The sequence below is a fragment of the Aquarana catesbeiana genome, linkage group LG05 (assembly GCF_042186555.1).
Source record: "Aquarana catesbeiana isolate 2022-GZ linkage group LG05, ASM4218655v1, whole genome shotgun sequence".
NCBI lineage: Eukaryota > Metazoa > Chordata > Amphibia > Anura > Ranidae > Aquarana > Aquarana catesbeiana.
The window spans coordinates 265,333,599-265,346,218 of NC_133328.1; the positions used below are offsets into that span (position 1 = coordinate 265,333,599).

Consider the following 12,620-nt stretch of genomic DNA (forward strand, 5'->3'; position numbering starts at 1 on the left):
GGACCTGCACATAATGCTGTACAGAGAGAACCGGACACACCGTCTCCGGATGCACTTTGAACAATGTTATGGCAACACCCTTGCCCGGCTGATCAGTTTTTGATCTGCTGATTTGTAGCTGGACACTGTCAGCAGCGACCTGTACATCTGAAAACATCAACCCACCCAAACCACACTTGTTGTTGCTCACTAACTCCCCAACCTGCAGGGCCCCAAAAAAGGCCAAGACAAAAGCCGCCGTAAACAGCTGCACCTCATAAAGGGAGGTACAAACCCTGGGCCCCCGCGCCGAAACCCTTTCATGGTCTGTCGCACCATGAAGTCTTTGGTAACGTCATGCAGGCCCTCTAGCTTGAAAAGGAAAGCTACAGCAGGCTCCCCTGCTTCCAAATCACAACATTTTTGGGGAACTGGTGAGGATTTGTCACCACAATCCAATAACCTGGAAGGTGGTGATCTTAGTCATCCCTACCAGTGCTTGTCCTTTTTGCAGCCCCATCCACCAAAATGGCCCATCACCTATCAGGCAGTTCATAGGCGAGTGTGTTAGGCAGAGGGTCCTTCCAAACTAGATGGATGAAACGGAACTGCCGGAGCCATGCTAGAGTGCTACTATTCAAATTGCATGCTGGGCCATACTTACCTTTTTTTACTTGCTTAAAAATCCTATTTAATTTTCCCTTTGTGAATGGGAACTATAATACTGGAGTGCCTGGCCACATTGGTAGAGGTAAAGCAGTATTTTATTACTCAAAAAGGAAAAGAAAATAGCTTGATTGCAGCACAAAACAAAACAGTCCACACTCCTGGTACAAAAATCAAACAATTGGCCCACCACCTGCAAAACTAGTCCATTAACTGTGTAACGTCCCTGCCTGTCTCAATCGTCCCAAAAAGGTTTCCAGACACTAAGAAGAGTCTCAGTTATAATCACTCCATCACTTTGACTCTTCAGTGTGTCCTGATGCACATTTCACTACACAGACACTGGCTTTCTAATCCTCTTTTAGCCACCTCTGTAGGTGGGTAACCCCTTCAGGATTAAAGTCCTTGTAATCAGGGTTTGGAGATTGTTTCCCATCCAAAGTCTCTGAGCTTTCAAATGAGGAATTACCAATCTTGAGAGCACTGTAAAGCAGTCCTCTCTTCTCCAACTGGACTATCCCAGACCGAATCACCATGCATGGGTGAGGACCCCTGAATACTCAAAAATTGCTTTTCTGACACCAGCATTGCAGCATACATGTGATATAGCTCAGCCCCTATATCCACCCAGGGGACCTGTTTAAATCTACAGTATAAAAGGAAAACTAGAGCAACCTCCCCCATTCTCCTTTTTGTCCTCAAGATCTATAACCACAAGACTGTGATGTTGTGATAAGTCCCTACCTGCCTGTGTTGGAGACTGCCTGGGTTCAGCCTCTCCCAGGCTCAGTTCCACATCTTAGGTTGCTAAATGCACCAACAAGTTGGGGAGCCCCTTCTGCTGGACTTTTGTGGCTGTGAAGTTTTCTAACTAGAGACATTAGAACCTCATGTGTTGCACCTGAGCTGGTGTTTGGTTGCTGGAATCCATGCTGTATGTGTTTCTCTGCACGTCTGAGCTGGTGTTTGGATGCTGGAGTCCATGCTGCATGTGTTTTCTCTGCATACCTGAGCTGAATCCTGGTGCTGGAGTTAGTGCTGCCTTTTCTTTTCTCCCACATGTTTGTGCTATCCTTTTTGTTTTTCTTCCCTTGCCTCCATTTTTCTTTTGTGGGAGTGATTTGTTTTTCTTTCTTGTCTGCAGTTTTTTCCTTTCATCTGTGGCTTTTCCTGTGACCAATGTGCATGCACGATCCAGACCAGGCTTTGGGTCTGTTTCTGGTCTCAGGGCTAGCTATGGTGTCCATGCATTAACCGTGCAGAGGGCCTTGTGTGGTGGCCATCTTTGTTTGGATATGTCCAGGATCTCGCATGGGTGGGGTGGGTTTTGCACTGGAAACATCTTCTGTTTTCCCTGCAGGTGAATGGGGGGAGGAGGAATGCGATTTTGGCACATGTCTATTATCTGTTTACTTCTTTCTCCGAGTCTCCTTTTTTTTTTCTTTCTGTGCAGTGCTGACATCCTTGCTCCAATAGGAACTTTCTGGCACATAGCCAAGACTTCCATGTGCCCAGGTAGGGACCATTAGTCTGGTAAGGAGACGAAAAAGAGTGTATTTCCATGAGCATGGCCTTTGTCCACTGGTACAACCTTGCCCGCTCTCGCTCTTGCTTAAGGTCAAGCAAAAAGAGTGTTGCCATATCATGACAAATCCAGTGTGGATAGTGCTCATCCAGCCCCGCAAGTCTCACCCAGGAAGCGCACAAAGTTGCCAGTGAGTGTCGGCATTTCTCCTCCTCTGAGCACTAACAGACAAAATGGTATTAAGTGCTGGGCCTGCGGCCAGACTAACATGTCTGTGGATATTGCCGCCAAGGTCTCTCTACGGACAAAGGGTGCTGTGAGCCAGAAAGCCATGGCCCTTTATGGGAAAGCACTTACTGAGTCTCTGAGTTTTCCAGCCACTTATGCTAGCAGACTTCGGACACAACGTCAAGGACGCAGCCCTGCAGATGAGTTCAGGGCATCACAGTTATCCCTCCTAACCAATGAGGCCCCTGAGCCCATTACAGCCATTTTTATTCCCAGCTGTCAGCACCTTTATTCAAGCCATTTACCCCTTCCTTACACCTGGCTTCATCAGAGGTAGAATGTTGATTGTCCTCCTTAAAGAGGCTAAGCAGGTTTTGAGTGTCTCTTGGGTTCAGTCATTCATTAGGGTGGTTAAGCAGGCTCAGAATGGGGTGACCCAGATGACTGCCTTTGAAGAACATACTTCTCGATTTCAAGATACAGCCTTCCATACTCTCCAATGAATGGAAAGGTGAAGAGGTTGATTCAAGAAGAGTGGCAGTAGTGATATGAACAGTGGCGGCCAGTCCATAGGGGGCACACAGGCCCTTTAAAAAAAAAAAAAAATACAAAAAAAGGTCCTTAAGTGCACTGTGTTCGGACGCTGTACACAGTGCACTATGGGAAGCACCACGTCTATGCAATCATGAGATTGCAGACATGGCGCTTCATTTACGGGCCATTGTCCTGCCTTGTGATGCTTTCCGAGGCGCCGAGTAGCTTCCGCCAGGCGCTCGTAGTATCTATTACTATGGCCGGGCGGTTTGATTGACATCTGAGTTAGATGTTACTTCCTGTTTTCTCTCTCCCATTGCGCCCAAGAGAGAGAAAATCGGAAGTATGAGGGCATCAATGTGGGCATCAATCCACGAGCGCCGAGCTCGTATGCCTCCAGGGGTATCACCAATCTGGAATATGTCCCCGTGCCTGGAAACTGGAATATGTCCCCGTGCCTCTCTCCTCAGTGTTCGTCAGGTAGAGTAGTGATGTACAGTGTGAGGGGGAAAGAGACGCACATAGCGTGATCCCATATAAAAGGTATATTTATTTAATAAAACAAGTCCAATCAACTTACATTTAAAACAATGCTGCAGTGTGTAGTAACTACGAGCGCCGAGCTCGTCTCCTGTTGTTTGTCTGTGGCAGCGTCCCGTGGGACCTTTTTATATGGGATCACGCTATGTGCGTCTCTTTCCCCCTCACACTGTACATCACTACTCTACCTGACGAACACTGAGGAGAGAGGCATGGGGACATATTCCAGTTTCCAGGCACAGGGACAGATTCCAGATTGGTGATACCCCTGGAGGCATACGAGCTCGGCGCTCGTGGATTGATGCCCACACTCACTTCATGAAAGTGAGTGCAACCTCCCCCCGTGTGTGTCTTGCCCCCCCTCCACTGTGGTCGTCGCAGAGTTATTTTACATGCTGTATACTTTATATTTTTTATATTTCGCTTGGCATGTTCATCATTGTCACTACCTTATACACGGAACGTCTACACCTGCGGGTCATTTGCAACACAGGCTGTACACCTTACAGCTGTAAGGTAAGCGGCTTGCAAACACGGAGGTGTCCTCACTGAAGATCCCCCTTCCCTTCAGGATTGGAATTGTTTTGTGTCTCTCATCACGAGTTTTTGTTTTTTGGACTGGATGATAGAACTAATATTCATGTTTGTCCTAGGGATTTGTCACTTGTAGTTCACCAGGATTTGGCACGTTTTTGCTAATGGGGCACTAGCCCACATATATTTTTTTTTTTTTTTTTGCATTTTGTCATTATTCATCCTATTTGTGTTAGTATATGCATTTTTGCTTTGCTATATTCAAGCAGTCACTGTTTCACAATTACCTTTATATATTAGGCTTTGTCTGCCTGCAACATTATAGTCATGTTGATCAGCTATGTTGCACTGCACTGCATCCCCACCATGTTCTTTTAGCATGTAGGATCCATTCATGCATTGGCCCGTTTCTGCTTTTTTAGTTCACTTTGCCACTGTGGGCTGTATTTTATGTGACACAGCCTGCATGTAATGGGACACAGGCTGACACGGGCTGTATTTTATGTGACACAGGCTGCATTTTATGTGACACAGGCTGCATGTAATGGAACACAGGCTGCATTTTATGTGATACAGGCTGCATGTAATGGCACAGAGGCTATATTTTATGTGACGCAGGCTGCATGTAATGGGACATAGGCTACATGTAATGGGACATAGGCTACATGTAATGGGACATAGGCTACATGTAATGGGACACAGGCTACATGTAATGGGACACAGGCTACATGTAATGGGACACAGGCTACATGTAATGGGACACAGGCTGTATTTAATGGGACACAGGCTGCATGTAATGGGACACAGGCTGCATGTAATGGGACACAGGCTGCATGTAATGGGACACAGGCTGCATGTAATGGGACACAGGCTGTATTTTAGGTGACACAGGCTGCATGTAATGGGACACAGGCTGTATTTTAGGTGACACAGGCTGAATTTTATGTGATACAGGCTGCATGTAATGGAACACAAGCTGTCTTTTTTGTGACACAGGCTGCATGGAATGGCACACAGGCTGACACAGGCTGCATGTAGTGGGACACAGGCTGCATGTAATGGGACACAGGCTGTATTTTATGTGATACAGGCTGCATGTAATGGGACACAGGCTGTCTTTTTTGTGACACAGGCTGCATGCAATGGGACATAGGCTGCATGCAATGGGACACAGGGTGTATTTTATGTGACACAGGCTGCATTTTTTGGGACACAGGCTGCATTTTTTGGGACACAGGCTTCATGTAAGGAGGGACTCCGCTGGGGGCACCTGATGTAAGGACGGACTCCGTTGGGGACACCTGATGGCATCTGGTGGCAGGTGACGTGGCTAGTGACACGCTCTGGGCTCCCACTGATTCTGCATTATGGTGAGTTGAATGATTTAATTTTATATTACCATGTAATAATAAAAATAATGTGCTTCAATCATCCTGACACCATAACAACCATGGTGCTGGGAAGATTGAAGTGCTAACACCAGGTGTTTGGAGTATCTTTATCTGCTGATTGTTAAACTTTCTAGAATACACATATTTGTATTGTTGTGTATGATCTGGGCCTGCTGTCCCTCCATCCCTCGTTCATCTCAGACGCTAACCACACCACCTTAGATCCACGCCCACTATTTTGTTAATACCACGCCCATTTTCACCAAGTGAGAGGGGTCAAAAAGGAAGGACGGGGTCTGGCGCCCCCCCATCCTAAAACTTCACCAGCCGCCATTGGATATGAAGTTCTACATAAGTAAGCAGCCACAAAATTATACCCTACCCCAGTGGGAAATGCAGATTCTCTGGTCAAAAGAATGGCACTGCAACGTGTTATTGCACTTAACATGCGTTGCAGTAACACAAACTTTACAGCATTGCACCCCACCGCTACCATTATGCATTTTGTCAGAAGTGTTATTCTTCCCAGAGAAGATTCCGTTTGTTTCCGTTGCCTATAACCTTCTTTTTTTTTTTTTTTTTTTTTATTCAAATATTCTTAGATTTTTACTCTTTTACAAAACATCCATATAAAAACATTTTATACGCATTTAATGAATGTTGATTTTGGACACAGGTCACGTTGTGTTGATACAGGGTGGTGCAAATTATTAGTCACATATAATTTTTACACATATTTTTAGGGGAATTAATTTAGCGCTGCTATTTGATTTCACTATTGGTTGGGGCTAGTGTATAGTGAATCATTTATTGTTTTGCACCATATAAAAACATTACAACAATATACCCCCTTAATCCTTCCATCTTGTTCACCTCTGAAATCTATAACCGTTTTTATATAAACATATGTGTATTATCTTTTTTACTCTAGATTTCTCATCTATTATTCTAACCCGCCATATATCTCACTATAAGTATTATTTCCTTGCCTGTGAGGTTACTTCTGAACATTACCCTGATCTTTTTCCCTTTCCTTCCTTCTAAGAGGGGTATCCCATCTTTTCCAACCATGACTTCCACATCCTTTCAAATTCCTTAAAATTCCCTCATTTGGTATAAGCTACCTTTTCCCTCCATACTATCTCATTTATAATTTTGACCCATTCTCTCACTGATGAAGGCCTCACCGACTGCCATCTCTGCGCGATCAGTTTTCTTGCTTGGAATAGACACCTTAATGCCACTACTGTAGTGCTTGCCAATTCACTCGATTTCTCCCTATATCCCAGCACACAGAGTCTGGCTTCCATTTCCAACATAGTCCCGTAGGTTATATTTATGGTATCGAGAACCTCTGCTCAGTATCGATATAGCTTTGGGCATGTCCATACCATATGTATAAGGTCTCCTGGCACCTGCGGCAATTGGCATCCGATCTTCAGCCAAACGAGAACAGTTTCTTAGGGGTATAATGGGATCTATGTATCAACACCAAGTGTGATACTTTCTGTGAGGGAGAGATCGATACCAATGGCCCCAACTCCAGTATCCTCCTCCACTGACCCTCCATTATTTCCCCTATATCCTCTTCTCATCTCTTCCTGCTATTAAGGGACTCCAGCCCTTCAATGGCTCTGCTGCATATCTGTACGTATAGCTCACATATGAGCCCCTTGGTTGTACCCGACTTAATTATACTTTGGAGAAGGGGAGCTTTACTCCATTCTAGTGCTCGTATCTTAAACTGGACACCAAGGGCATGTCTAATCTGAAGGTATTTGTAAAATGAATGGTTTGGTATATCATAGTCTCTTCTCAGATCTACATATGTTTATAGAGTACTACCCTCATATAAATGAGCCAGCCTATTTATACTCTGTATTTCCCATTCTTTGGTCTTTCCCATAGCCACCAGCTCCTGCAAATTCTTATTTTTCCAAAGTCGAGTATAGTCTAATACCCCCTCATACCCCATTAATGTCTTGACTGTTTTCCTTACTTTTATGACCATCTTTATTGTTGGGTTCCTAAGGAACAAAGAATCCACCTCCAACGCCTCCACTACTGTGTTATGCAGGGCTCCTAGCAACATTATTCTCCCACTTGCGTGTCCTCCTCCTGAGGTGTTACATCCCCCTAAGTGCTGCCAAGAAGTAACTCTGGGGATGTGGCACAGTTAGGCCCCCCTCCTTTGTTGGTAACTGCAACGTATGCAGTCGAATCCTAGCCTGGCCCTTTTTCAAAATTAATTCCCTAAAAAGGGTTTCGATTTTTTTTTTTAAACCATTTCTTACATATCCACACCGGGGAATTATGTAGCAGGTACAGAAAATGTGGCATCCATATCATTTTAATCAAATTGCATCGACCCGCTACTGATAGAGGAAGCCTGCTCCAGATATTGCTTTTTCATTTGAATTTGGTCAGAAGTGGTATTATATTATTACTAATATATTGATTAGGATCTCTCATCAGATATATACCTAGATATTTCATTGTTTCTACTACCTCCAGTTGGGGCATTTTGGGCAATACTAACAGGATCCACTGTTAGAAGTATCGACTTCTCCCAGTTTATGGCTAAGCCCAAAAATCTTCCGAACCCCTCTACTATATTCATTACCTTCCTCAGAGACTGTTCAGTGTCCCCAAAAAAGGAGAACATCATCCGCATACAGTGTGATCCTTTCCTCCCCCGTCTTCCTTTGAAATCCTTTCATACCTGAACATGAACTAATTGCTATCGCCAATGGCTCCATTGCAACGGCGAAAAGCAGGGGCGACAATGGGCACCCCGCCTCATCCCCCTTTCCAGTTAAATCTTTACCGAGTATTCATTGTTAATTCTAACTTTAGCACTTGGGTCATTATACAGTGTTTTTATCCACCCAATAAAAGAAGGTCCAACTCAAATTCCTCCAGAACCCACCAGACATAGCCCCACTCCAAACTATCAAAAGCCTAAATTACATATAGGGACAAAACAGCTCTCAATCCCATATTTTCTGTCGGGGTCTGCAGGTTCAGGTGTGCCCTTCTGATATTCATACTAGTGGATCTACTAGAAATAAACCCCATTTGGTCTGGATGTATAAGTTTTTGGATGATTTTATTCTGCCTAGCTGCTAGCACCTTTGCCAATATTTTAACATCAGAACACAGCAGGGATATTGGTCTATACGAAGATGTATCCAGCGGGTCCTTCCCCTCTTTATGCAACACTATTATAGTTGCCTCCGACATTGAGTTAGGCAGTTTCCCCTCTGCCACCACCCAGTTCAGCACCTTAAGTAGCTCCGGGAGCAGTACTTCTCTGTAATATTTATATATATCTCCACCGGGAGTCCATCTGGGCCAGGAGATTTTTGGTTGGCCATCCCAGCTACTGCCTGTTGTAATTCCTCAAGAGTTATTGGGGCCTCCATACTCTCTCTATCCCCTTCTGTGAGGGCCGGTATCTCCATGCTCTTAAGAAATATATCCATTTCTCCCTCCTCATCTGTCCTCTGCAATTTATACACATTTTTATAGTATTCTCCAAATGTGTCTATAATCTCTGACATATGAGAAGAAATCTCTCCTTTTGCCGTCCTAATCGCCTGTTTAGCTGAGGGGGAGGAATTGGTTTTCACCAGATGAGCCAACATTCGACCCACGCTTTCCCTTCTCCAAAAGAACATTGCTTCTGAAAAAGTTGCCTATTCTCCGCTTTACTTATATCTGCTATTCTATAATCCTGTTTATTTAACCAGAATCTTTGCTTCTCCGGGGTTGGGTCCTCCACATATTGATTTTCTGCCTTTATCACCTCCTTCCTAGTACTTTCCTCCCACTCCCTTGTGTTGTATATGTTGTAATATGTTCACCGATTTATGTGGGACATTGTTGTGTGTATGTACACATGCAGTCAATGTTGACCAGGCCAGAATGACAATGACAGAATGGTTGATTTGTCCAACTGAATTTTAACAGCTGAAGACTCTTTGATGTGTTAATCTTATGCAAGTCTATTTGAACATCTCAAAGGGTATTCAGGTGGTATCTGTTAACCTAATCTAATTACACATATCTAAGGACTTGTTGATGTTGATATGCGGGAGTGCAAATTGGGGCGGTTTATGACTACAGCTGTTCACAGCTGGGAGTTGTTGTCTGTTTGATAGACTAAAGCTTATCAAAGTCCTAAATTGAAACGGCCAATCAAATTGCTCAGCCATTCAATGCCTGGTGAATATAACACGGCATTCAGTCTATAGTTGTAAGTGAGGCTTGTCTGTGTATGAGGGAGGCTTGTCTGTGCATGGCTGGGAAGACTGAATTATATGGGAAGACTGAATAATATGGGTCTCTGAATTATATTTCCTCTGTCGGATTTCTTTGTCATCTGTGGACTTTGGACTTTGTTCTGTGTTGGAAGTCAATAAAGTGCATCTCTCTGGAAGAATTGGGTTGCTGCGGAAGAGTACTTACATCATCATTATAATAATACCTAAATATTAATTATCATACCCACTATTATACTCGATCACTACACCTTGATTTCTCCTTAATTTTAACCACCTGCTGGATCAGTATGCCCCTAAGAAATGCCTTCAAGGTATCCCACAACACCCCCGTTGATGCCGCACCTTCGTTAAACTCCACAAACTCATATTTTAATTAAGCACCTCATCTGGTCTCCCCATTAGTTCTAACTAAAATAGGCTTATTTTCCATACCCCTGGGGATCTTTCCCCCCCCAAGTTCATCGATAACACCAGCGGTGAATGATCCGACACCCCCTTTGGTAGGTATACTATATTTTTTACCAGCTATAATGCTTCCCCATTTCCCAGGGCCATATCAATTCTGGAGAGTGTGGAGTAGGAGCTTGAGAAACAAGAATAATGCTGAGCATCTGGGTTCCGCACTCTCCACATATCAAACAGCCCTGCTTCTTCTAGAAATTGATACAACCAGCCCTCGGCTACGTTATCGGCTACTGTACCCCCAGTGGAAACCTGTCTATTCTTTTATCCAGGACCTCATTCAAATCCCTCACTTCTAATAACCGGAGTAGACCTCTTATCCACCATGAATTCCATTAGTCTATACATAACTTCTAATTTAAAAGGCAGGGGAATATAAACATTTGCCAGAACATACATCTTATTCTCCATTAAACAATGGAGGAAAATATACAGCCCATTTCATCTATGCTGATCTGCCTTTAGGAGAAAACTACTCCATTTCTCACCATTATACTCACCCTCTTAGAGTAAGAGGAGTATACCGAATGGTATTGACATTGAAACTTCCTATTTCGTAACTGTGACATGGTGAGCTTTGTCAGATGTGTCTCCTGCAGGCAGACCAGCCCTACTCCATACATTTCCAACATAGAAAAAACTGCAGATCTCTTATCCAGATTGTCCATCCCTCGGACATTCCAGGAGCCTATGTTAAGTATTTTGGACTGCATAATAAAAAAGGGAAAAAAGAAAAAGGCAAAAGAAAAGAAACAAAAACAAATCCATGTGATATTTAATTGATCTTTGTGTCTTAATACCCTTGTTTCCTTGTGACATGTGTTGTGCTATAAATATAATCCCCATTTCTGTGAAGCCCTCTAGTATTTGCTTTGTTATCAAGCTTACGCCCATTCTACATTTCTCCCCAACTGATAAGTGAACTGTGACTTTACTCTTCCCTAACTCTCTCTCATGACTCCCCCCCCCCCCCCCCCATCCACCCCATTCTCCCCACCTCCCCATCCCCCCCCCCCATCTTGGCTTGCTCTAGGGGCTTTTTTTGTGACCAACTCATACAACACATACTTCTCATACCATTCCAGTAAAACATACTTTCCTATTTTTTTCCTCCCCATCCCATCCCTCCCATCTGCCCCCCAAATTATCAAAAAGTGTATAAACACAAACTTTTTTGGTTTTCCTCTTATGTGCGTCTCCCTACTCCTTCCCTTATCAAACTTGTTAATCTTTCCAGTGAACTACAAATTCAGTCCAGTTGTCTATATGTTTCCCCTTTCTTCTTCCTTCCCCCTTCCCTCCTCCCTCCTCTTCTTCTCAGTTTGCCTGCAGCTTCTCCTTGTTATCTTCCAACCATAATGCCACTCCAGCTGGAGAGTCAAAAAACTGGGTTCCCCCTAGCGCCACTACTTGTAATCGCGCTGGATAGAGCAACGCATCTATAACTGTAAATTTTTGTAGGCTGCGTTTAATCTCCATAAACTCGGCCCTGCACTTCTGCAGGTCGGGTGAGAAGTCTGGATACATCGAGATCTTCTCTCCATTATAGAGGATGTTCCCCACCTCTCTAGCATTCCGCAGCCGGATTACTTTATCGTTATAATTAAGAAATTTCAACAATAGTGGCCTGGGATATCCTCCTGGTGGTGGATAGGGATGAGCCGAACACCCACCTGTTCGGTTTGCACCAGAACATGCGAACAGGCAAAAATTTCGTTCAAACACCGTTAAAGTCTATGGGACACGAACATGAATAATCAAAAGTGCTAATTTTAAAGGCTTATATGCAAGTTATTGTCATAAAAAAGTGTTTGGGGGACCTGGGTCCTGCCCCAGGGGACATGGATCAATGCAAAAAAAAGTTTTAAAAACGTCCGTTTTTTCAGGAGCAGTGATTTTAATAATGCTAAGTGAAACAATAAAAGTGTAATATTCCTTTAAATTTCGTACCTGGGGGGGCATCTATAGTATGCCTGTAAAGGGGTGCATGTTTCCCGTGTTTAGAACAGTCTGAAAGCAAAATGACATTTCAAAGGAAAAAAAGTCATTTAAAACTACTCGCGGCTATTAATGAATTGCTGGTCCGACAATACACATAAAAGTTCATGGATAAAAACGGGGGTCCCCCTAAATTCCATACCAGGCCCTTGAGGTCTGGTATGGATATTAACCACTTGACCACTGGGCACTTAAACCCCCTTCCTAACCAGACCAATTTTCAGCTTTTGGTGCTCTCACATTTTGAATGACAATTACTCAGTCATGCAACACTGTATCTATATGAAATTTTTGTCCTTTTTTTCACACAAATGGAGCTTTCTTTTGGTGGTATTTAATCACCGCTGGGTTCTTTATTTTTTGCGCCGTAAAAGAAAAAAGACCGAAAAATCTGTAAAAAAATACATTTTTCTTCATTTCTGTTATAATATTTTGCAAATTAGTAATTTTTTTTCATATATTTTGGCCAAAATTTAT

General features: G+C 43.5%; 1 protein-coding gene across 1 annotated transcript in view; it reads right to left on the minus strand.

Annotated features, from left to right (window-relative positions):
• Positions 1-12,620, minus strand: part of SLC9A3 (solute carrier family 9 member A3) — a gene marked incomplete in the record, with an annotated part of 668,605 nt that overhangs the window by 528,104 nt on the left and 127,881 nt on the right.